Raw genomic sequence first — 25,475 nt, 5'->3', positions numbered from 1 at the left:
GAACTCCTGAGCTCAAGCAATCTGCCTGCCTTGGCCTCCCAAAGTGCTGGGATTACAGGCGCGAACCGCCGCACCCAGCCTAAAAGTGCCGTATGAACGAAAGAAGGGATGTAAGTTCCCAGTTGAAGGTGAAGGAAGAGGTGACTAGGTAAGCGAGGACTGAGGTCCTAGCTGCTGGGAGGGAGGCGCCATCTCGGGCTTCTTCCTCCAAATCTATCCCTGAGGCTTCCACTGCAAGTCTGGATTCCAGTTCCTCACCAGGGCTGGGCAAGGCTGGGCTTCTGGGCCCCTGGGCCCCTGCCTCATTCAGCTTACTGAGAAGCTCGGGGTCTGTGGATCTGTGAAGCCCTCGTGGCCACCCAATTCCCCTGGGAGGAAGGAATTGAATTGGGGTCAAGTGTTGGGAGGTCTGGGCAGGAAGCAGTTGTGAGCCAAAGGCAGGAAATGCTCCTCAGGAGCTGTCCTCCCACAGCTAACCTCCTCTGAGAAGACTGTTCACCACCCTCCCCTCCAGAGCAGTGCAGGGAAATGGGGATGGAGGGAGAAGGAGCCAGGGGCCCTGCCACTCACTGCCACCTCCTATTCCGGCTCGCCAATTATTTCCCTAGTCTGTCCAGGTGCAGACCCTCCCCAGCCTGAGGCGTCTGGAGCTCCATCTGGCTGAGAGCCCCTCTGTCTGGCCCCGCGGTCAAGGCCCTCACAGTTTGCGGTCAGCAGGCCTTGTCTCCCTCCACACACCCGGGAGCACTGGGCACCCAGCCCCGCTGCTGGCTGGCGTTGCCTCCTTGACCTTTGCTGTTCTGGCCTTCGTGTTTCCTTCTGCTCTTCTCCCCAGGGCAGAATCCCACAAATCTTTAGAAGTACAGCTGGAACCTGGAATCCGCTGAGACGGCTTCCCTGAAACTCTCTCCCTCAGGAGTTCCCGCCTCTGAGTTCCTACACCAAGTTGTTCTCACTCCTCAAAACACAGACCACATGTTCCCCTGCTTTAGAATTATTCAGATGATCCTGTCTGTCTTCCACTGAGCTGAGAGTTCCCAGAGCAGCTCTGCCCCACAGAAATAAGATGGAAGTCACAGATGCCATTTAAAATGTTCTATCCAGCCTGGGCAACATAGTGAGATCTCACCTGTTAAAAACAAACAAAAACCTACGTAAAAGTTAGCTGTGTACAGTGGTGCATGCTTGTAGCAATGACTCAGGAGGCTGAGGCAGGAGGATAGATTGAGCCCAGGAGTTTGAGGCTACTGTGAGCTATGGAAAAATTAATTTTTTGAGACAGGGTCTCACTTTGTCACCCAGGCTGGAGTGGAGTGGTATGAACACGGCTCATTGCAGCCTCGACCTCCTGGACTCAGGCGATCCTCCCCTGCCCTCAGTCCCCACAAGTAAGTGGGATTACAGGTGTGCGCCACCACTTCCAGCTAATTTTTGTATTTTTTGTAGGCACAGGGTTTCACCATGTTGCCCCAGCTGGTCTCGAACTCCTGAGTTTAAGCGATCTGCCCGCCTTGGCCTCCCAAAGTGTTGGGATTACAGGCGTGACCCATCGTGTCTGGCTAAAATTAATTTTAATAATATATCTAATTTTACCCAATAGATCCAAAATATTATCATTTCCACATGTAATCAATATAAAAGTTGTTAACGCTAGATTTTACATTTTTTTCAACAGTCTTTAGAATTCAGTGTGTATTTTGCACTCACAGCACATCTCAACTTGGATTAGTCGTGTGTTCTGCAGTCACGTGGCTGGTGGGTAGTATACTGGACAGCACAATTCTAGAGAACAGGGATGGTGCCCTGGCTCTATACTTAAGATATATTAAGTCCAGATAATGTCTGGTTTTAAAAGCCCAGTTGTCTTGTTGTTAAAAAGCCCAGCCAGGCGCGGTGGCTCACACCTGTAATCCCAGCAATTTGGCAAAACATGGAAGATTTATACGATCTGAAGAGAAACCAGACCATACTCCCAGCACTTTGGGAGGCTGAGGCAGATGGATCACCTGAGGTCAGGAGTTCGAGACCAGCCTGGCCAACATGGCAAAACCCTGTCTCTAATAAAAATACAAAAATTAGCCAGGGGTGGCTGGGTGCAGTGGCTTATGCCTGTAATCCCAGCACTTTGGGAGGCTGAGGCGGGCAGATCACCTGAGGTCAGGAGTTCGAGAACAGCCTGGCCAACACGGTGAAACCCCGTCTCTACTAAAACTACAAAACAATTAGCTAGGTGGGGTGGTGGGCAACTGTAGTCCCAGCTACTCAGGAGCCTGAGGCAGGAGAATCGCTTGAACCTGGGAGACGGAGGTTGCAGTGAGCCGAGATTGCACCCTTGCACTCCAGCCTGGGCAAAAAAAAAAAAAAAAAAAAAAAGCCTGGTTTTGGAATCAGACTGCTTGGGTTTGAACACTGGCTCAACCACTAACTGTGTGACCTTAGACATGTCCCATAACCACTCGGTGCCTTAACTGTCTCCTCTGTAAAATAGGTCTAACAACTCGCATAGAATTGCTGTGAGGATTAGGTAAAGAACTTAGATCAATGCCTGGAATACAGTAGGTGCTCACTAGAGGGTGGCTGTCTTCATCTTTGCAGGATGCTAACCTTGGCCCAAAACAATCATTTCTTTATTTATTTGAGACAGGGTCTCTCGCTCTATCACCCAGGCTGAAGTGCAGTGGGATGATCTCAGCTCAAGGTAACCTCCACCTCCTGAGCTCAAGAGGTCCTTCCACCTCAGCCTCCTTAATAGCTGAGACTAGAGGCACACGCCACCATGCCTGGCTAATTTTTAAGTTGTCTGTAGAAACGAGGGTCTCACCATATTGCCCAGGCTGGCCTGAAACTCTTGGGCTTAAGCCATCCTCCTGCCTCCCAAAGTGCTGGGATTACAGGCCTGAGCCACCATGCGGGGCCTCTTGCCCCAAACAATCGTTTGCTGGAACATGAAATGAGAAAAATAGTCCCTTGCCCTTCTGCCGATTGAGGCAGAAGTGAGAGTTGGGTGGGGCCAGTGAGTTGTCTGGAGAAGTTGGAATAGGATGGAAGAGGCGCGGGCTGTGGGTGGCGGGAGGCTCTCTGGGGGGCGAGGTGGTGGTTTACAGCTGGGCTGCCAAGGAATTTGGAAACTAACAGCAGCATAAGGTCTGGATGATTCATTGCTGCAGCGAAGCTTCTGGGGTTCAAAGAAGGAAGATCTAGAGGACTGGAGACTGCAGAAAACCCTTCAAGGAGCAGCGTGCGGTTTGAAAAGCCAGCAAGCAGCGGGTGATGTGGAGTTTGCTCATTGCTTGGAGAAAAGGGCTGGTTGGGACAAAGGGTCTGATTGGAGTCAGGCCGGCCGCCTCTGGCGGGTGGCCTCCCTCGCTAGCGGCAGGCCTCGCGGGAGAGGGGAAGCGTCTGAGGATTGCATTTTAGGGCCACAGCGCCCTCTGCTGGACATGGGGGACCTGGGGCAGCAGCACGAGTGGGAGCAGTTGACAAAATGCGCGGGGCGGGGAGAAGGTCTGTGCCAGATACAGTCCTTCCCATTTCCAGGCACCCCTAGGAGAATCACACAATAGGAATTCCTTAACAAGTATGGGAAGTTTATAGAAAATTAGCAAGTCCTGAAGTGTAGCCGCCTATTGGTTCATCTTTATTTGCTCATCTTTATTTGCTCACAGGGTAGATGAACGTGTACTGTATTGATTTTATTTCATCTCATAATCCTTTGAAGTTATAGGGCTGTGGGTTAGAGGCAAATAATAATAACAGTTAATGCTTATATAGCCCTATGATGTGCCAGGTGCGATTTTATGTTATTTTACAGATGAGGAAACTGAGTCACAGAGAAATTTAAATCACCAGCATAACGTAACATAGCTGACATAGAAGAGCCAGTGTGACTGCAGTGTGTGTGCACTAAACTACCACTTCCTACTGTTTCTCTGAAATAATCAAGGCCATGATATATGGTAAGTCCTGGGTGCTCTATGAACCTAGATCTTCCTAGTTCTGTTCATGATTCTCAGACCAATGCTAAATTTTTTTTTTTTTTTTTTTTTTTTTTTTTTTTTTTTTTTTTTGAGACGGAGTCTCGCTCTGTCACCCAGGCTGGAGTGCAGTGGCGCGATCTCGGCTCACTGCAAGCTCCGTCTCCTGGGTTTACGCCATTCTCCTGCCTCAGCCTCCTGAGTAGCTGGGACTACAGGCGCCCGCCACCGCCCCGGGCTAATTTTTTGTATTTTTAGTAGAGACGGGGTTTCACCGTGGTCTCCATCTCCTGACCTTGTGATCCGTCCGCCTCGGCCTCCCAAAGTGCTGGGATTACAGGCGTGAGCCACCGCGCCCGGCAATTTTTTTTTTTTTTGAGACAGGGTCTTGCTCGGTTGCCCAGGCTGAAGTGCAGTGGCATGATCTTGTTTCACTGCAGCCTTGACCTCCCTGGCTCAAGCAATCCTCCTGCCTTAGACACTCGAGTAGCTACAGGCGTGTGCCACCATGCCTGGCTAATTTTTGTATTTTTTGTAGAGACAGGGTTTTGCCATGCTGCCCAGGCAGGTCTCGAACTCCTGAGCTTGAGCAATCGGCATGCCTCAGCCTCCCAAAGTGCTGAGATTACAGGCATGAGTCACAGCTCCTGGCTTAAATAATTTCTTTTTTTTTTTAAGTCAGGGCTGGCTGGGCGCAGAGGCTCATGCCTGTAATTCCAGCACTTTGGGAGGCTGAGGCGGGCAGATCACTTGAGGTGGGCATGGTGGCATGTGCTTGTAATCCCAACTACTCAGGAGGCCGAGGCAGGAGAATTGCTGGAACCTGGAAGACGGAGGTTGCAGTGAGCCAAGATCGCACCACTGCACTCCAGCCTGGGTGACAGAGCAAGCCTCTGCCTCAAAAAAAAAAAAAAAAAAAAAAAAAAAAAAAAAAAAGTCAGGGCTAACATTTACTGGTTTGTCATGCATGTAGGGGAGAAAAAGCCATGTCTTTTCTTCATCCATCACAAGTTCATAGCTGACACCACTATAATAAAAGACAGATTAACAAAAGAAAAGCATAACAAATTTACTTAACCAAAGTCTTATGTGATATAGGAGGCTTCAGAAATGAAGACCAAAGACCCGGGGAAAATAGTGTGTATTTATGCTGAGTCTGAAGAAAGAAATGGATAGTTGTGGAGAAACATGATTAGAGGAAAAGGGGTATGATCTGATGGAAATAAACTGGGAGAGAACTCAGGAAGACCTATTTTTTCAGGTTCTTTTTTGTGTGTGTGCCTCTATATGATTTTCCTTCAACCTCTTCCCCCACCATTTCCCAGGTATGGTGCAGAACATCTGTCGCATGAGGGTCTTATGACCTAATTTTAGAGGAGATAGGTCAGAGAATTATTTTATAGACAGTGCTCACACAGAAAGGCCAGAGAAGGTCAGAGTGACCTCTGGTGGCTGACGTTGGAGGATCACCTGGACCCAGGAGAGTGATAGCCAAGGTACCATGTTTTGGGGTACTGTGTCCTGCACCCTGTCATGCACTAGATACGTGGCAGGCACTGTGCTGAGCACACTGTTGGATTGTCTCACTTAAGCCCCAAAATGGCCCTGTGAGACGACTATTATTATTTTCCTTCTTTGACAAATGGGGAAGTGTCCAGGCATGGCTTAGCTGCGTTCTCCACCCAAGGACTCTCAAGGCTGCATTCAAGGTGTTGGCTAGACCGTGGTCTCATCTGGAACTTTGACTGGAAAATGTGCTTCCAAATTAATTCAAGTTGTTGGCAGAATTCATTTCCTCATGGGTATAGGACCAAGGGTTCCAGCTTCTTGCTGGGTGTCGATTGAAAATGGATCCTTTCCACATGGGCTTTCCCAAGGTATCAGTCAGGGTCCTCCAGAGAAACAGTAGGATGCAAACATACAAACACACCAAGACATTTATTCCAAGGAACTAGTTTATGCAATTGTAGGGGCCGGCAAGTCTGAAATCCACAGGAGACTGGCAGGCTGGAAACTCTCAGGCAGAAGCTGATGCTGGAGTCTTGTGGCAGAACTTCCTCTTCTCTTTCTCAGGGAAGCTTTAGTTTTGTTCTTTAGTCCTTTCAACTGATTGGATGAGGCCCATCTCCATTGTTGAGAATAATCTGGTTTTTTTGTTTTGTTTTGTTTTTGAGTCAGGGTCTTGTTCTGTTACCCAGGCTGGAATGCATTGGCGTGATCACGGCTCACTGCAGCCTTGACCTCCTGGGCTTAATTGATCCTACCGCCTCAGCCTACTGAGTAGCTGGGACTACAGGCACACACCACCACATCTAGCTAACTTTTGTATTTTTTGCAGAGATGAGGTTTTGTCCTGTTGCTCAGGCTGGTCTTGAACTCCTGAGCTCAAGGCGTCCTCCCACCTTGGCTCCCGGCTGAGATTACAAGTGTGAGCCACTGCACCCAGCCTGTTGAGAATAATCTTTATTCAAGGTCAACTGATTGTGGATATTAACTACATCTATAAAATACCATCACAGCAACACCTAGATTAGTGCTTGATAGAATGATTGGGACCTACAGCCTAGCCAGCTTGATGCATGAAACTAACCATCACACCCAACCTGGCTGCTTGCTTCACTAAGCCAGCAAGGAGAGTCTCTAGAGTGAGTTGGCCAGCAAGGAGTCTCATAAAGTGTAATGAAATCGAGTGACATCTCATCCCTTTTGCCATATTCTACTGGGTAGAAGCAAGTCATGGAGCCAGGCACAGTGGCAGCGTTTGCCTATAATCCTAGCTACTTGGGAGGTGGAGGTAGGAGCATCGCTTGAACTCAAGAGTTCAGGAGTTCGAGACTAGCCTGGGCAAAACAGTGAGACCCCCCCCCCCATCTCTTAAAAGAAAAAGCCGGGCATGGTGGCTCAAACCTGTAATCCCAGCACTTTGGGAGGCCGAGACGGGTGGATCACGAGGTCAGGAGATCGAGACCATCCTGGCTAACACGGTGAAACCCCGTCTCTACTAAAAAATACAAAAAAACTAGCCCGGCGAGGTGGCAGGCATCTGTAGTCCCAGCTACTCGGGAGGCTGAGGCAGGAGAATGGCGTAAACCCAGGAGCCGGAGCTTGCAGTGAGCTGAGATCCGGCCACTGCACTCCAGCCTGGGCGACAGAGCGAGACTCCGTCTCAAAAAAAAAAAAAAAAAAAAGAAGCAGCAAGTCATGGGTCCCACCCACAATTAAGGGAGAGGATTTCACGATGGTGGTGAATGCCAGGAGGTGGGAACATTTTAGCGTCTGTCCACCACAGAAGCTAAGGTTCAGGGAGCTTAGGAAGAGGCCCAGGGTCACAGTGGTGGTAAAACTGGTGGTCTGTTAATGGCCCTCCTGGAAGACGCCCCTGCCCTGTTCCCTGCTGGTGCCACCTCCTTATGCTGACTCAAGTGTATGCTGAGGTTCCTGGCTCTCTCCCGCACTCCTTGGACAACTCAGCCTTTCCTAGGTTCCACTATCACAGGCAGGTCAGACTTAAAGTTCACTTACTTACCTTTACTTACCTTCCTCTTGGATCCTAAAACACTTTAACTTCATTAAATCATGTATGTTGTACATTCTCTCTTTTTTTTCAACCTTACTGGACATCATTATTATTGTTTATGTAGTCCGTACTTGTTTAGATTCATCTACATATCTGTACTCTCATTTCTTTTTAGAATTACTGTTATTATTATTATTATTTTTGAGACAGAGTCTCACTCTGTCACGAGGTTGGAGTGCAGTTGACGTGATCTCAGCCCACTGCAACCTCTGCCTCCCAGGTTTAAGCGATTCTCCTGCCTCAGCCTCCCGAGTGGCTGGGACTACAGGTACACGCCACCACGCCCAGCTAATTTTTGTATTTTTAGTAGAGACGGAGTTTCACCATGTTGGCCAGGATGGTCTCGATCTCTTGACCTTGTGATCCCCCCACCTTGGCCTCCCAAAGTGCTAGGATTACAGGCGTGAGCCAACATGCCCGGCCTTAAAATTATTTTTTTATTGTGCTGTAATTCACCATTTTAGGCTGGGCATGGTGGTTCACATCTGTAATTCCAGCACTTTGGAAGGCCCAGGCAGGAGGATTACTTGAGGTCAGGAGTTTGAGACCAGCCTGGCCAACAAGGTGAAACCTTGTCTCTACTAAAAAAAAAAAAAAAAAAAAAAAAGCCAGGCATAGCAGTGGGCACCTGTAATCCCAGCTACTTGGGAGACTGACACAGTAGAATTGCTTGAACCCAGAGGCAGAGCTTGCAGTGAGCTGAGATCACACCACTGTACTCCAGCCTAGGCAACAGAGCAAGACTCCATCTCAAAATAATAATAATAATTCACCATTTCAAATGTACAATTCAGTGGCTTTTAGTATATTGACAAGGTTGTACAACCATTACCCTATCTAATTCTGTAACATTTTTATCACCCCCAAAGGAAATCCTGTACCTATTATTCTCCATTCCTCCCTCCTCCCCCTAGCCTCTGGCAACCACAAGTGTACCTTCTGTTTCTGTGGATTTGCCTACTCTGGACATTTCACACAAATGGAACATGTAATATGTGGCCTTTTGTGTCTGAATTCTTTCACTTAATATAATGTTTTCAAAGTCCATCCATGTCATAACATGTATCAACACTTCATTCCTCTTTATGGCTGTATAATATTCCATTGTATGGATATACCACATTTTGTTTATCCATTCATCTGTTGATGGACATTGAGTTGCTTCCACTTTTTGGCTATTATAAATAATACTGCCACAAACATTTGTGTACAAATCCTCATCCCTTCTTGCATCTCAGACCTTCCATCTGGGATTCCTTTCCTTCTGCCTGAATTGCATCCTGTAGAATTTTTTTCATGAGGCACTTCAGTAAGGCTGATGGCAAACTTTTTTAGTTTTTACTTGTTTGAAAATTCACTCTTGGCTGGGTGTGGTGGCTCACACTTGTAATTACAGCACTTTGGGAGGCCAAGGCAAGTGGATCACCTGAGGGTCAGGAGTTCGAGACCAGACTGATCAACATGGTAAAACTTCGTCTCTACTAAAAATACAAAAATTAGCTGGGTGTGGTGGCGGGCACCTGTAATTCCAGCTACTCGGGAGGCTGGGGCAGCAGAATCACTTGAATCTGGGAGGCAGAGGTTACAGTGAGCTAAGATCGTATCATTACACTCCAGCCTGGGCAACAGAGAGAGACTCCATCCCCACCCCCCCAAAAGAAAAAGAAAAAAAAGAAAATTCACTCTTGAATTCTAGGTTGGAAGTTATTTTCTTTTAGTATGTTCAAGATATCACTCTACTGGCTTATGGCTTCCATTATTGCTGTTGAGAAGGCTGCTCTTAAGATTTTCTTTCTAGGGCTGGGCACAGTGGCTCACGCCTGTAATCCCAGCACTTTGAGAGGCCAACGTGGGTGGATCACGAGGTCAGGAGATCGAGACCACCCTGGCTAATATGGTGAAACCCTGTCTCTACTAAAAATACAAAAAATTAGCTGGGCGTGGTGGTGCATGCCTGTAGTCTCAGCTACTCGGGAGGCTGAGGCAGGAGAATGGTGTGAACCCGGGAGGCAGAGCTTGCAGTGAGCCGAGATCGCACCACTGCACTCCAGTCTGTGTGACAGAGCAAGACTCTGTCTCAAAAAAAAAAAAAGAAGAAGATTTTCTTTCCATATTCAGGCCGGGTGCAGTGGCTCACGCCAGCTAGCACTTTGGGAGGCCATGGTGGATGGATCACTCGAGGTCAGGAGTCAAGACCAGCCTGGTCAACACAGTGAAACCCCATCTCTACTAAAAATACAAAAATTAGATGGGTGTGGTGGTGGGCACCTGTAATCCCAGCTACTTGGGAGGCTGAGAAAGGAGAATCTCTTGAACCCTGAAGGCAGAGGTTGCAGTGAGCTGAGATCGCGCCACTGCACTCCAACCTGGGTGATGGAGTGAGACTCTGTCTCAAAATAAAAATTTTTTTCTTTCTATATTCAGAATTCTGACGTTTCATTGTGATGTATCTGCATGTGGATTCTATTTTATTTATCCTGCTTAGAATTCTTCACGCTTCCAGAACTTGTGGTCTGATGCCCCATCAGAACTGGGAAATTCTCAGCCATTATCTTTTCAAATCTTCCCCTTGCCACATTCTCTTGTTCTTTCCTTAAAAAAAAAAAAAGAGGCCGGGCGCGGTGGCTCAAGCCTGTAATCCCAGCACTTTGGGAGGCCGAGGCGGGTGGATCATGAGGTCAGGAGATCGAGACCATCCTGGCTAACATGGTGAAACCCCGTCTCTACTAAAAAAATACAAAAAACTAGCCGGGCGTGGTGGCGGGCGCCTGTAGTCCCAGCTACTCGGAGGCTGAGGCGGGAGAATGGCGAACCCGGGAGGTGGAGCTTGCAGCGAGCCGAGATCGGGCCACTGCACTCTAGCCTGGGCCACACAGCAAGACTCCGTCTCAAAAAAAAAAAAAAAAGGGATTTTAAATAAAATAAAATGGCGTCTTGCTGTATTGCCCAGGCTGGGTTCAAAATCCTGGCTCAAGCGATACACACATAGAGGGATTAAAGGTATGCATGCACCACCATGCCTGGCTTCTTTTTTTTTTTTTTCTCCTAGAATTCTGATCAAAAGATGTTAGACTCTTTCATTGTATCCTCCTTGTGTCTTAAACTCTTCTCTTTTTGTCCCTTTTCTGCATTCTGGGTAATTTCTTCTGCTCTATCTTCCAATGCCTCTCTGGGATCCCACTTTCCTTTAAGTTTTGGCCTGGACATTCATCTCTCTTGTCAAATATCTGTAATATTGCTAAGGACATATTTTTTAAAAAGCTTTATCCAAGCTGGGCGCAGTGGCTCATGCCTGTAATCCCAGCACTTTGGGAGGCTGAGGCGGGTGGATCATGAGGTCAGGAGATCGAGACCATCCTGGCTAACATGGTGAAACCCCGTCTCTACTAAAAATACAAAAATTAGCCGGGCGTAGTGGTGGGCCCCTGTAGTCCCAGCTATTCGGGAGGCTGAGATAGGAGAATGGCGTGAACCTGGGAGGCGGAACTTGCAGTGAGCCAAGTTCCTGCCACTGCACTCCAGCTTGGGCAATAGAGAGAGACTCCGTCTAAAAAAAAAAATAAAAAAAAATAAAAATAAAAATAAACCTTTATTCAGCTTTTGCATTTGTTTTCAATGGGAAGGTTGGTCTGACTAACTTAGCCTATCATTACAGGATATGGAAGTCCTACCATCCTCCTCACTGCCTGTTTCATGTATGTTCTCCTTTCCCTGATAACCAAATTGGAGCCATTCTCCAGGGACTGTCTCCAAGCCCACCTCTTCCATCAACCCTTCCCTGTCCTGTCCCTGTTGAGCTTTCCTGCCCCTAGAACTAGAACCGATTGTCCCCCACTCAGTGGCAGCACGTGGGGACCTCTCTTGGATTGTTCACTTATCAGATAACTTAGGAATCGAGGTATTGTCTTCCATAGTAGATGATCAGCTCCGTAGGTGATCAGGGAAGGCAGGAATAGCTCTCAACAGTAGCTCAAAATCGTAGCAAATAAGAAGGGTTGGTGGAGATAAGGGAGATTTGGGTTCAGTAAGTTTGAAGCAGTTTCTGGTGTCTGACCAGGTATTTGATGGTGCAGGTTAAGACCCTCTGTCCCCAACGGCTTCATTGAACCCCTATTGGCCCCAAAGGACCTTCTTCCTCGAGCTGGAGGCTGCTGGGAGAGGGAGCTTGGGTCTGGAAACCCCAGGTCAGACAGCTCCAGGGGGCAGTAGAGGCTTGAAGGTGACTGCATTACCCTGGCAGGAGGGTAGATGGCAGTCCACGCATTCCCATTGCAGCCCTAGGCCGCGTTCATGCACTTGGGAATCGAACCAGAACCGAACAGAACTAGGCTTAGACCAATGTGTCTGCTCCAAGTTGGACCTCTTTCGGTCCGAAGACCCAAAACAAGATATGATGAACGACCTCTCTTCCAACCTGTCCTGTCTCCCCTTGGGTCCCGTGCTATGGCGGTGCCCCACTGAATTCCAGTTTCTGGACAAGAGAAATCCTTTCAATCCACTCTCCTAATCATTCTCAGTTTAAAAAAAAAATGTTTTAACATATGACAATGAGTGTCAATTAAGGTATTAAAAAAAAAGAAAGAGGACAGACTTGCCTTACCATGGTGCGACCTCTGCTCTCTGCAGCCCCAGCCTCAGGTGATCCTTCCACCTCAGGCTCCCTTGTAGCTGGGACTACAGGTGCTGTACCACCACCCTCAGCTAATATTTTTGTATTTTTTTTGTAGAGACAGGGTTCACTATGTTGCCCAGGCTGGTCTCAAACTCCTGGACTCAAGTGATCCACCCTCCTCGGCCTCCCAAAGAGCTGGGATTACAGGCTTGAGCCACCTGGCCTGGCTGAAATTCTAATATATAACGCAGGAGTTTGTTCAGTTAAGTGGCAAAAGAATAAAAATGATTTTCCCAAAGCTGGATTTCCAAAAGGAAGAAAATAAAAGTAGAGCTTTACTTATACCATATGCAAAAATAAACTCCAGATGGATCAAAAATTTAAATGTAAAAACTAAATGCATAAAATCTAATGAAAATCTAGAAGCTTGCATGTACAACGTACAAGAGTGGGAAAATATTAACCAAGATTGAAAATCCAGAAGCTACAACAGGAAAAAAAAAGGGGATATAAATATTTCACTGTATAAAAGTTAAAACATTTTGGGGGCAGAAAAACAGAACATAAATACAGGCATTAGGAAAATGTTCTTTTAAAAAGGAAAATAGTAGATTTAGAAAAAAGTTGTAATGCAGGTGGCAAGACAAGGGTTAACAGCTGTACTATACAGAAAGATCTTACAAGTTAACAAGAAAAAGACAAACACTTCACAGAACAATGGTGAAGTCATGGATAGAGGACTCACGGAAAAACAATTATTAAAAAAGACTCAGGCCGGGAGCTGTGGCTCATGCCTGTAATCCCAGCACTTTGGGAAGCCAAGGCAGGCAGAGCATGAGGTCAGGAGATCCAGACCATCCTGGCTAACACAGTGAAATCCCCTGTCTACTAAAAATACAAAAAATTAGCCAGGCGTGGGGGCATGTGCCTGTAATCCCAGCTACTCGGGAGGCTGAGGCAGGGGAATCACTTCAACCCAGAAGGCGGAGGTTGCAGTGAGCTGAGATTGCGTCACTGCACTACAGCCTGAGCGACAGAGACTCCATCTCAAACAACAACAACAGCAGCAGCAGCAAAGAAACACACACACACACACACATCTACTGTTCAACTGAGCAATCTTACTCTTTGAAATCTATCCCATGGAAATAAAACCACCCATCCACAGGGATAGGTGTGCAGTATAAGGATGCTCAGTGTAGGATTAGTTAGTTGCAGAACACTGAAAACAGTAAATGCCCATCAGCAAATGGTTGAATAAATGGTTAACAGCCATTCAGTGAAATATTATGCAGTCTTTAAAAAGGGAACTGAGGGCCAGGCACAGTGGCTCACGCCTGTAATCCCAGCACTTTGGGAGGCTGAGGCAGGCAGATCACCTGAGGTCAGGAGTTTGAGACCAGCCTACCCAATATGGTGAAACCCTGTCTCTACTAAAAATACAAAAATTAGCTGGGCATGGTGGCATGCACCTGTAGTCCCAGCTACTCAGGAGGCTGAGGCAGGAGAATTGCTTGAACCCAGGAGGTGGAGGTTGCAGTGAGCTGAGATCGCACCACTGCATTCCGGCCTGGGCCACAGAGTGAGACTCCGTCTCAAAAACAAAAAAACAAAACAAAACAAAAAAGAAGGGAGCTGTAGAGCTGTATCAATTGTCTTGGAGGAATATTTAGGAGGTATTGTTGAGAAAGAAAAGCAAGAAGCAAAAAGTGTGAATAATGTGATCCTGTTTTTTGAAAACTAACAACAAATCCCCTATATTTCATGTACATACATATGTGTGTATGTATATGATTATATGAGCATTAAAAAAATGAATGAATACAAACTGGGTAGTGGATGTGGGTTACCTGGTTGGGAGAGAAGGAGAGGAAAAAAGTTTAAAAACAAGATTAGGGCCGGGCGCGGTGGCTCAAGCCTGTAATCCCAGCACTTTGGGAGGCCGAGACGGGCGGATCACGAGGTCAGGAGATCGAGACCATCCTGGCTAACACAATGAAACCCCGTCTCCACTAAAAATACAAAAAAATTAGCCGGGCGTGGTGGCAGCGCCTGTAGTCCCAGCTACTCGGGAGGCTGAGGCAGGAGAATGGCGGGAACCCGGGAGGCGGAGCTTGCAGTGAGCCAAGATCGCGCCACTGCACTCCAGCCTGGGCGACAGAGCGAGACTCCGCCTCAAAAAAAAAAAAAAAACAAGATTAGGCCAGGCGCAGCGGCTCATTTCTGTAATCCTAGCACTTTGGGAGGCTGAGGCGGGTGGATCACGAGGTCAAGAGATTGAGACCATCCTGGCCAACATGGTGAAAGCCCGTCTCTACTGAAAATACAAGAATTAGCTGGGCGTGGTGGCGCATGCCTGTAGTCCCAGCTACTCAGGAGGCTGAGGCAGGAGAATCGCTTGAACCTGGGAGTCAGAGGTTGCAGTGAGCCAAGATTATGCCACTGCACTCCAGCCTGGTGACAGAGAGAGACTCTGTCTCAAAAAAAAAGAAGAAGAAGAAGAAGAGAAGACGACTAGGTTTGGTGTGGTGGCTCATGCCTGTAATCCTAGCATTTTGGAAGGCCAAGGTGGGCAGACTACTTGAGCCCAGGAGTTTGAAACAAGCCTGGGCAACATGGTGAAACCCTGTCTCTACAAAAAATAAAAATAAAAAACTTAGCCGAGCATGGTGTCATGTGCTTGTAGTCCCAGCTACTCAGGAGGCTGAGGTGGGAGGATCACTTGAGCCCAAGAGTTTGAAACTGCAGTGAGCCATGATCGTGTCACTGCACTCCAGCCTGGGTGACAGAGGAAGACCCTGTCTTTAAAACAAACAAACAAAACACTGCTTTAAAAAGTTTGGAAGAGGCCGGGCGCGGTGGCTCATGCCTGTAATCCCAGCACTTTGGGAGGCCAAGGCAGGCGGATCACAAGGTCAGGAGGTCGAGACCATGGTGAAACTCCATCTCTACTAAAAACACAGACTATTAGCCGGACGCAGTGGCAGGTGCCTGTAGTCCCAGCTACTGGGGAGGCTGAGGCAGGAGAATGGCGTGAACCCGGGAGGCGGAGCTTGCAGTGAGCCAAGATCACGCCACTGCACTCCAGCCTGGGTGACAGAGCAAGACTCCGGCTCAAAAATAAATAAATTTTTTAAAAATAAAAAGTTTGGAAGATAGAATAACGCTTAATGTGTTTAGGTAAAATTGTTTGTGCTGATATGTAGAAAAATTGTTTTAAAAGAATAAAATAGTGAAAAATCTAGTTCAGACCTTCATCACCTCTTATTAGTCTTCCCCTGTCAAGGAGAGTCAGACCTCAGTCCACACTGAACCCCTTACAGACTCTTTTTTTTTTTTTTTTTTGAGACGGAGTCTCGCTCTGTCGTCCAGGCTGGAGTGCAGTGGCGTGATCTCGGCTCACTGCAACCTCCACCTCCCAGGTTCAAGCGATTCTCCTGCCTCAGCCTCCCGAGTAGCTGGGACTACAGGCATGTGCCACCACATCCAGGTAAATTTTTGTATTTTTAGTAGAGACGAGGTTTCACTGTGTTAGCCAGGCTGGTCTTGATCTCCTGACCTCATGATATGCCTGCTTCGTCATCCCAAAATGCTGGGATTACAGGCGTGAGCCACCGCGCCCAGCCTAATTTTTTTTTGAGACAGGATCTCATTGTTACCCAGGCTGGAGGGCAATGGCTTGAACGTGGTTCACTGCAGCCTCGACCTCCTGGTCTGAAGTGATTCTCCTACTTCAGCCTCCTGAGTAGCTGAAACCAATGGGGTGCATGCCACCTTATCCATCTAATTTTTAAAGGACAAAAAAATTCACCACTGGCTAGGCAGGACCCCCCGTGGTGGGGAGCCAGTCTGCTAAACTGTCTTAGAGGATGTTCTTTAGCACATTCCTTCTTTTACTCGTCAAATATTTATTATGTGCCTAGTCTGAATCAGCCCTGCTCTAGATCACATTGCTTGAGACAATTTTTGAGACAGTGAGATCCTGTCTCAAAAAAAAAAAATTAGCCAAGCATGTTGGCACACAATTGTAGTCCCAGTTACTAGAGAGGCTGAGGCAGGAGGATCACTTGAGCACAGGAATTCAGGGCAGGAGTGAGCTAGATGTAGAGTCAGAGTCTCCACAAAAAGCAACTCTCCTGCCTTGCTCTCCCAAAGTGCTGGGATTACAGTCGTGAGCCACCATACCCAGCTAATTTTTTAAATTTTCTTGTAGAGAGGAGGTTCTCAACATTTTGCCCAGGCTGGTCTTGAACTCCTGGCCTCAGGTGATCCTTGCCTCAGCATCCCAAAGTGCTGGGATTAAAGGTGTGAGCCACCATGCCTGGCCAAAATGCAATTCCTGAAACCCTATCAAATTTGTCCACCACCCACTCAACCTTACCAATCTCAATAAATGACCCCAAATCCAGCCTGGTTCCTCACACCTGGAACCTGGAAGTCATTCTTAATTCTACCCTTTTCCTCATTCTCAACATCTAATCCATTATCTTCTTGCCAAGTTGTCTGCAAAATATACCTTAAACTTCCCTTCTATTTATGTTGCCACCTTCCATCATGTCTCATGGAAATTACTGTAACAGAATCTTCTCTGGTCTCCCCACTTCCATTCTTGCCCCCTTACACTCCATACTCCACACACAGGCAGTGGTGAGTCTCTTGAAAATGTAAATAAGATCAAATTGCTTCTTTTCTATAAATCTGTCAAAGCTCTAACTCTTTTTTTTTTTTTTTTTTTTTTGAGATGGAGTCTTGCTCTGTCATCCAGACTGGCGTACAGTGGCACGATCTTGGCTCACTACAACCTCTACCTCCTGGGTTCAAGTGATTTTCCTGCCTCAGCCTCCCAAGTAGTTGGGATTACAGGCACGCGCCACCACACCAAGCTAATTTTTTTTTTATTTTTAGTAGAGATAAAGTTTCACCATGTTGGCCAGGCTGGTCTTGAACTCCTAACCTCAAGTGATCCGCCCGCCTCAGCCTCCAAAAGTGCTGGGATTACAGGTGTGAGCCACTGGGCCTGGCTAGCTCTAACTCCTTATGGTTACTTCAAGGCCCTCCTCAGTGAGCTGGCCCCTGCCTCCCTTTCCACTTCACCTCAAGATATTCTCCCCCTGCCCCTTCTTGCTGTGCCTCTAACCAGGACTGGCAACATAATATGTGGGGCCCAGTGAAAAAGAAGTTGTGGGACCCTCCATCAAAAATTATTAAGAATTATGGCGGGTGCAGGGGCTCACACCTGTAATCCCAGCACTGGGATGCCGAGGTAGGTGGATCACTTGAGGTTAGGAGCTTGAGACCAGGTTGGCCAACATGGTGAAACTCCATCTCTACTAAAAATACGAAAATTAGCCGGATGTGGCAGTGTGTGCCTGTAGTCCCAGCTACTTGGGAGGCTGAGGTGGGAGAATTGCTTGAACCCAGGAGGTAGAGGTTACAATGAGCCAAGATCACACCACTGTACTCCACCCTGAGCAACAGAGCGAGACTCTGTCTCAAAACAAACAAACAAACAAAAAAACCTAAGAATTTCTAGATGTCTGTGGCAGAGCATGAAACTAAGCGAGGGGCTCTTCTGAGTGTGGAGCCTGTACAAGTGGCCCTGCCTCTCGCCTGGCCTGGGCTGTGCCTCTGTCTGGAGCACTATGCCCCAGTTTATAACATCGAGCTCTTGGTTCAAATGTCACCTGGTCCAGAGGTCTCGCCTGACCGTTGCTGAATTTAAAGCAGCCTCATACAGTTCCTCTGTGTCACATCACCCCACGCTGTCTTCTTAGCACCTCGCCCTGCTTGAAATGATCTCATTTATTTACTCATATATTATTGTCTGTCTCCTTACCTGCTCCCCCAGTCAGAACACAAACTCCATGAGAACAAGAACCTTTCCCGCCAGGCTCACCTCTGGTGTCTTTAGCATCTAGAGTAGGGCTGATTTGGACTAGGCACATGATAAATATTTGATGAATAAAGGAAGGAATGTGCTAAAGAATGTACTCCAAGACACCGGTCTAGCATATTGGCTACCTACCACAGGGTGTCCTGTATGGCCAGTGGTGAATTTTTTTTTTTTTCCTTTGAAAAATGCTCCTGGCTGGGCGCAGGGGCTCACGCCTGTAATCCCAGTACTTTGGGAAGCCGAGGTGGGTGGATCATTTGAGTTTAGGAGTTCTGGGCCAGCCTGGCCAGCCTGGGAAAACCCTGTCTCTACTAAAAATACAAAAATTAGCCGGGCATGGTGGTATATGCCTGTAATCCCAGCTACTCGGGAGGCTGAGGCAGGAGAATCACTAGAACCCAGGAGGTGGAGGTTTCAGTGAGGCAGAGGTTTCAGTGAGCCGAGGTCGCGCCACTGCACTCCAGCCTGGGTGACAGAGTGAGACTACATCAAACAAAGCAAAACAACAACAACAACAAAAATGGATTATAAAATCAGGAAAAAAAATCTATGAATCCACAGTGATATTCTAAAATGGTAGGTGGCAAGGAGAGAAAGTTCTTCTTTATAGCATTCCTACTAATAATTGTAGAAGAAATAATAGAATTAAAGAATCATGATTTTGTAACCACTGTTTGTAACAACAATTCAGGCAAGGACTATCAGTGGATAATAAAACTTTTGTAATTCCAGCACATTGGGAGTTCAAGGCAGGAGGATCACTTGAATCTAGGAGTTTGAGACCAGCCCAGGCAACATAGTGAGACCCTGTCTCTACAAAAAATAAAAATAAAAGGCCAGACCAGCAAAGGCAGCAGCCGGAGCAGCCGCAGCCTGCGCCCTCACCCCCTCCGCCCTCCACCAACCCCGGGGTCTCTTTCCCTCTTCCTCCTCCTCCTCTTCCTCCACCCCCTACTCCCTCCTCTGCCCGTCCGAGGGGCCCCCCTCGCCTTCCCGCCGCCCCATTGTTCCACCCCCGGCCTCCTGCCCTTCCCCTTCCCGCCCACTCCCCTTTTCCCCTCAGTCGCCTTGCGCCTGCAGTTTTTGGCTTTCACCCCCTACCAGTGACCAAAGACTTGACCACTCAAAGTCCAGCACCCCAGAACACTGCTCGACATGGACACCGGTGTGATTGAAGGTGGATTAAATGTCACTCTCACCATCCGGCTACTTATGCATGGAAAGGAAGTTGGCAGTATCATCGGAAAGAAAGGAGAATCAGTTAAGAAGATGCGCGAGGAGAGGGGTGCACGTATCAACATCTCAGAAGGGAATTGTCCTGAGAGAATTATCACTTTGGCTGGACCCACTAATGCCATCTTCAAAGCCCTGGCTATGATCATTGACAAACTGGAAGAGGACATAAGCAGCTCTATGACCAATAGTACAGCTGCCAGTAGACCCCCGGTCACCCTGAGGCTGATGGTCCCTGCTAGTCAGTGAGCCTCTCTCATTGGAAAAGGCGGTTGCAAGATCAAGGAAATATGAGAGAGTACAGGGGCTCAGGTCCAGGTGGCAGGGGATATGCTACCTAACTGAACTGAGCAGGCCATCACTATTGCTGGCATTCCGCAATCCATCATTGAGTGTGTCAAACAGATCTGCGTGGTCATGTTGGAGTCCCCACCAAAGGGTGTGACCATCCTGTACCGGCCCAAGCTGTCCAGCTCTCCGGTCATCTTTGCAGGTGGTCAGGACAGGTACAGCACAGGCAGCGACAGTGCGAGCTTTCCTCACACCACCCCGTCCATGTGTCTCAACCCTGACCTGGAGGGACCACCTCTAGAGGCCTATAGCATTCAAGGACAGTATGCCATTCCACAGCCAGATTTGACCAAGCTGCACCAGTTGGCAATGCAACAGTCTCATTGTCTCATTTTCCCATGACGCATGGCAACACCGGATTCAGTGCAGGTTTGGAGGCATCTGCGCAGACTACTTCTCATGAACTCACCATTCCAAACGATTTGATTGGCTGCATAATTGGGCGTCAAGGTGCCAAAATCAATGAGATTCGTCAGATGTCTGGGGCGCAGATCAAAATTGCGAACCCAGGGGAAGGATAGGCAGGTTACCGTCACTGGATCTGCTGCCAGCATTAGCCTGGCTCAATATCTAATCAATGTCAGGCTTTCCTCGGAGACGGGTGGCATGGGGAGCAGCTAGAACAATGCAGATTCATCCATAATCCCTTTCTGCTGTTCACCACCACCCATGATCCATCTGTGTAGTTTCTGAACAGTCAGTGATTCCAGGTTTTAAATAGTTTGTAAATTTTCAGTTTCTACATATTTTATCATCCACTTGTGAATTTTTAATTAAAGCATTTTAATTCCTTTCTCTGTTCAGCTGTTGATGCTGAGATCCATATTTAGTTTTATAAGCGTCTTCCTGTTTTTTCTTTTTTTTGTTGTTGGTTTTTTGTTTTGTTTTTTTGGCTCATGAATTTTTCTGTTTGTCATGGAAATGTAAGAGTGGAATATTAATACATTTCAGTTTAGTTCTGTAATGTCAGGAATTTTTCAAAAAAATTAAAAGATGGACTGGAGCTTTTTCTTTGTGAATAGATAAATAAATAAATAAATAAATAAATAAATAAATAAATAAATAAATAAAAATTGGCTTTGCATGGTGGCAGGCACCTATAATCCTAGTTACTTGGGAGGCTGAAGTGGGAGGATTGCCTGAGACCAGGAGTTCAAGGCTACAGTGAACTATGATGGTGCCACTGCACTCTAGCCTGGGCAACAGAGTGAAACCCTGTCTTTAAAACAAGTAATTGACGGGGTACGGTGGCTCACGACTGTAATCCCAGCATTTTGGGAGGCCAAGAAAGGCAGATCATTTGAGACTGGGAGTTCAAGAGCAGCCTGACCAACATGGTGAAACACTGTCTCTACTAAAAATACCAAAAAATTAGCTGGGCATGGTGATGCATGCCTGTAGTCCCACCTACTCGGGAGGCTGAGGCAGGAGAATCGCTTGAACCTGAGAAGTGGAGGTTGCAGCGAGCCGAGATCACACCACTGCACTCTAGCCTGGGAGACAGAGTGAGACTCCATCTCAAAAACAGTAAATAAATAAAACAATCAAAACTCCACAAAAACTGTTGAAAAATAAGATATTCACATGGTCTCAAAGTATCATCTTTTACAAGGGAGCAGTCTGGCTGACAAGACAGTAACAAATAAATGAAACTCGACATCACTAATAATGAGAACAGTTGATACCATGTGCCTCCTCATGTTGTGCTCTGAGAAGAATACAGCACCACCTAATTAGTATTCTTGCAAAATGTTTCAAATGAATCTAGTCGTTCTCCTAGCCTCAACCTCCCAGGCTCAAATTATCCTCCCACTTCAGCCTCTCAAGCAGCTGGGACTACAGGTGCATGCCACCACACCCGGCTAATTTATTTTATTTTTTTGTAGAGACAGGGTCTTACTATGTTGCCCACGTTGGTCTTGATTTTCTTTTTTCTTTAGAGACAGGGTCTTGTTCTGTCTCCCAGGCTGGAGGAGTGCTATGGTGGGATCATAGCTCACTGCAACTTCGAACTCCTGGGCTCAAGTGATCCTCTGGCCTCAGTCTCCCGAAGTGCTGGGATTAGAGGTGTGAGCCACTGTGCCTAGCTGACAGGTGCTTTTTGTGACAGATGTTGAGTTTAAAATCCAGGTTTACCTGATGGCAATGTCTTGGTTTATAAACCCTAGAATAAATCTTTTCCTCTTCATCTTTGTGTCTTCAGTAGCACTTCAACCACAACACTGAATATATGTTTCTGTAATTGTTTTGCTCTAAAACATCCTGCAGTGGCTTCCAGAGAAAATTTCCTTGAGGGCTTGCAGGTAAAAAAAAATGTCATTTTTCCCTCTCATAGTTGATTAATGGTTTGGCTGGGTATAGATTTCTAGTTTGGTGTATTACTGCCCAGTCTTTTCTCTGGAGAAACCCAACATCATTCCTATTCCCAATCCTTCATATGTGACCTACTTTTCCTCTCTGGAAGCCTTTAGGAGGTTCTCTTTGTCCCACGTGCCCTGAAATTTCACAATGCTGTGCCTGGTAGCAAATTCTTTTTCATCCATTGTTTTGAGATCTCTCAATTTAGAACTCAGGCCCTTAGTACTAGAAGATGTTCACACATTATTTAATATACTTTTTAAAAAATTGTTTTCAATTCCTTTTTTGTTTGTTTGTTTTTAAGGGATAGGGTCTCACTATGTTGCCCAGACTGGAGTGCAGTGGCTATTCACAGTCATGATCATCACACACTACAGTCTCAAACTCCTGGGCTTAAGCTATCCTCCTCCTTCAGTCTCCCCAGTAGCTGGGATACAGGCATGCTCCACCATGCCCAGTTTTTTATTTTATTTTATTTATTAATTTATTTTCAGGTGGAGTCTCGCTCTGTTGCTCAGGTTGGAGTGCAATGGCACAATCTCTGCTCATGGCAACCTCTGCCTCCCAGGTTCAAGCAATCCTCCTGTCCCAGCCCCCCTAGTAGCTGGGATTACAGGCATCCACCACCACGCCCAGCTAATTTTTGTATTTTTAGTAGAGACAAGGTTTCACTATGTTGGCCAGGCTGGTCTCCAACTCCTGACCTCAGGTGATCCACCTGCCTTGGCCTCCCAAAGTGCTGGGATTCCAGGCGCCCGGCCACCATGCCCAGCTTTTTAATATGCTTTTCTTCCATTTTCCCTTGTTATTTCTGTAAATCCTACTATTCAGATATTGAATTGATGCTGACACGTTCTTTTTTTTTTTTTTTTTTTTTTTGAGACGGAGTCTTGCTCTGTTGTCCAGGCTGGAGCGCAGTGGCGCCATCTCTGCTCACTGCAAGCTCCGCCTCCCGGAATCATGCCATTCTCCTGCCTCAGCCTCCGGAGTAGCTGGGACTACAGACGCCTGCCACTATGCCCGGCTAATTTTTTCGTTGTTTTTTTTTTTATTATACTTTAAGTTCTAGGGTACATGTGCACAACGTGCAGGTTTGTTACATATGTATACTTGTGCCATGTTGGTGTGCTGCACCTATCAACTCGTCAGCACCCATCAACTCATCACTTACATCAGGTATAACTCCCAATGCCATCCCTCCCCCCTTCCCCCCCCCTCATATTTTTAGTAGAGACGGGGTTTCACCTTGTTAGCCAGGACGGTCTTGATCTCCTGACATTGTGATCCGCCCGCCTTGGCCTCTGAAAGTCCTGGGATTATAGGCATGAGCCACCGTGCCCGGCCGATGCTGACATTTTCTTATTCATTCTTTCCCATTTTCCACCTCATCCATTCAGTGAATATTTAGTGCCTACTATGTGCCAGTCATTAGTCTAGGTGCTGGGGAGATAGAAAAACAAAACTAAGAAAAATCTCTGACCTCATAGAGTTTATATTACATACTAGAAAGTGGTAAGTACTTTTGGGCTGAGCAAGGTGGCTCATGCCTGTAATCCCAGAACTTTGGGAGGCCGAGGAGGGTGGATCATCTGAGCTCAGGAGTTCGAGACCAGCCTGGCCAAGATGGCGAAACCCCCTCTTCACTAAAAGCACAAAAACTATGCTGGCGTAGTGGTGCTCACCTGTAATTCCAGCTACTTTCGAGGCTGAGGCAGGAGAATTGCTTGAACCTGGGAGGTGGAGGTTGCAGTGAGCCGAGATCACACCACTGCAATCCAGCCTGGGCAACAAGAGTGAAACTCCATCTCAAAAGAAAAAGAAAAAAAGAAATAACTTTTTGCCAGGCACGGTGGCTTATACCTGTAATCCCAGCACCTTGGGAGGCCGAGGCAGGTGGATCACTTGAGGTCAGGAGTTGGAGACCAGCCTGGCCAACATGGTGAAACCCTGTCTCTACTAAAAATACAAAAGTTAGCCAGGCGTGGTGGTGGGCACCTGTAATCTCAGCTACTCGGGAGGCTGAGGCAGAGAACTGCTTGAACCCAGGAGGTGGAGGTTGCAGTGAGCCGAGATTGCGCCACTGCACTCCAGCCTGGGCAACAGAGTGAAACTCCATTTCATAAAAAAAAAAACCAAAGTACTTTTTGAATAAAGACTAGAAGACAAAGGGGCAAGCCAAGGAGACATAGAAGAATGATAAGCAGAAAGAACAGCAAATACATAAGCCCATAGATGGGGCAGGCTGAGGCAGGAACAGGCTTGATGGGATCAAGGTACAGCCAAGGGGCCAGTATGTCCAGAGAGAAGGGAAACAGAGAGAGAAAGATGAGTTCTGAAAGGTGGGGTGGTATGAGGTGAACTTTATATTGTGAGTGATGTGGAAAGTCACTGTTTGTTGAATCAGGGAACAAATGTGATCTGACTGATCCTTAACAGATCACCAGAGCTCCTTTGTAGCATGTATGCTGCCAGGCTAGAGGCAGAACACGTAATAGCTACTGCAATAATTCAGGAGAAAGTAAAGGTGGTTTAGACCAGGGTGTCTTTTTACTCTGTTTTCTGTGTGATTTCCCGAGTAGCTGGGACCACAGACGCGCGCCACCCTGTCTGGCTAATTTTTCTTTTTCTTTTTTTTTTTTTTGGCAGATGGAGTGTCGCTCTTGTCACCCAGGCTGGAGTGCAGTAACGTGACCTCAGCTCACTGCAACCTCTGCCTCTCAGATTCAAATCATTCTCCTGCCTCAGCCTCCCAAGTAGCTGCGATTACAGGTACTTGCCAGCACACTTGGATAATTTTTGTATTTTTAGTAGAGATGAGGTTTCACCATGTTGGCCAGGCTGGTCTCCAACTCCTGACCTCAAGTGATAGACCTGCGTTGGCCTCCCAAAGCGCTGGGATTACAGGCATGAGCCACTGCTCCCAGCCCCAAAAGTTCTTTCTTTCTTTTCTTTTTTTTTGAGATGGAATCTTGCTCTGTCACCCAATTCCCCTGCCTCAGCCTCCCGAGTAGCTGGGATTATAGGCACATGCCACCACGCCCGGCTAATTTTTTTGTATTTTTAGTAAAGACGAGGTTTCACCATGTTGGCCAGACTGGTCTCAAACTCCAGACCTCAGCCAATCTGCCTGCTTCAGCCTCAGCCTCCCAAAGTGCTGGGATTACAGGACTTGTAATCCACTTGTGAGCCACTGTGCCCGGCCAAAGTTCTTTCTTAAACTCAATATCCTTTTTTCTTTTTGGCATCCCATGCCCCTTGATGGGATGTGTTCCCTTGTACCCTGTGGATATAGATAATTCTTTTGATGGTTTCTTCTATTCATTATCTCTGGTTCCTCTGAAATTTTGGGGGAGGGGGGCTGTTGCTGTCATCATAACCCACTGCAGCCTCCAACTCCTGGGCTGGCTGAAGCAATCCTCTTGCCTCAGCCTCCCGAGTAGCTGGGACCACAGGTGCATGCCACCACGCCTAGTTTTA

At 47.2% G+C, this 25,475-nt stretch overlaps 1 pseudogene; it reads left to right on the top strand.

Annotated features, from left to right (window-relative positions):
• The first annotated feature begins 19,068 nt into the window (after nt 1–19,068).
• On the top strand, nt 19,069–20,413 carry LOC105469009 (poly(rC)-binding protein 2 pseudogene; annotated as a pseudogene).
• The last annotated feature ends 5,062 nt before the right edge of the window (nt 20,414–25,475 follow it).

Source organism: Macaca nemestrina, chromosome 17 (assembly GCF_043159975.1).
Source record: "Macaca nemestrina isolate mMacNem1 chromosome 17, mMacNem.hap1, whole genome shotgun sequence".
In the NCBI taxonomy this organism is placed as follows: Eukaryota; Metazoa; Chordata; class Mammalia; order Primates; family Cercopithecidae; genus Macaca; species Macaca nemestrina.
This window is presented reverse-complemented; position numbering and strand designations above follow the sequence as displayed.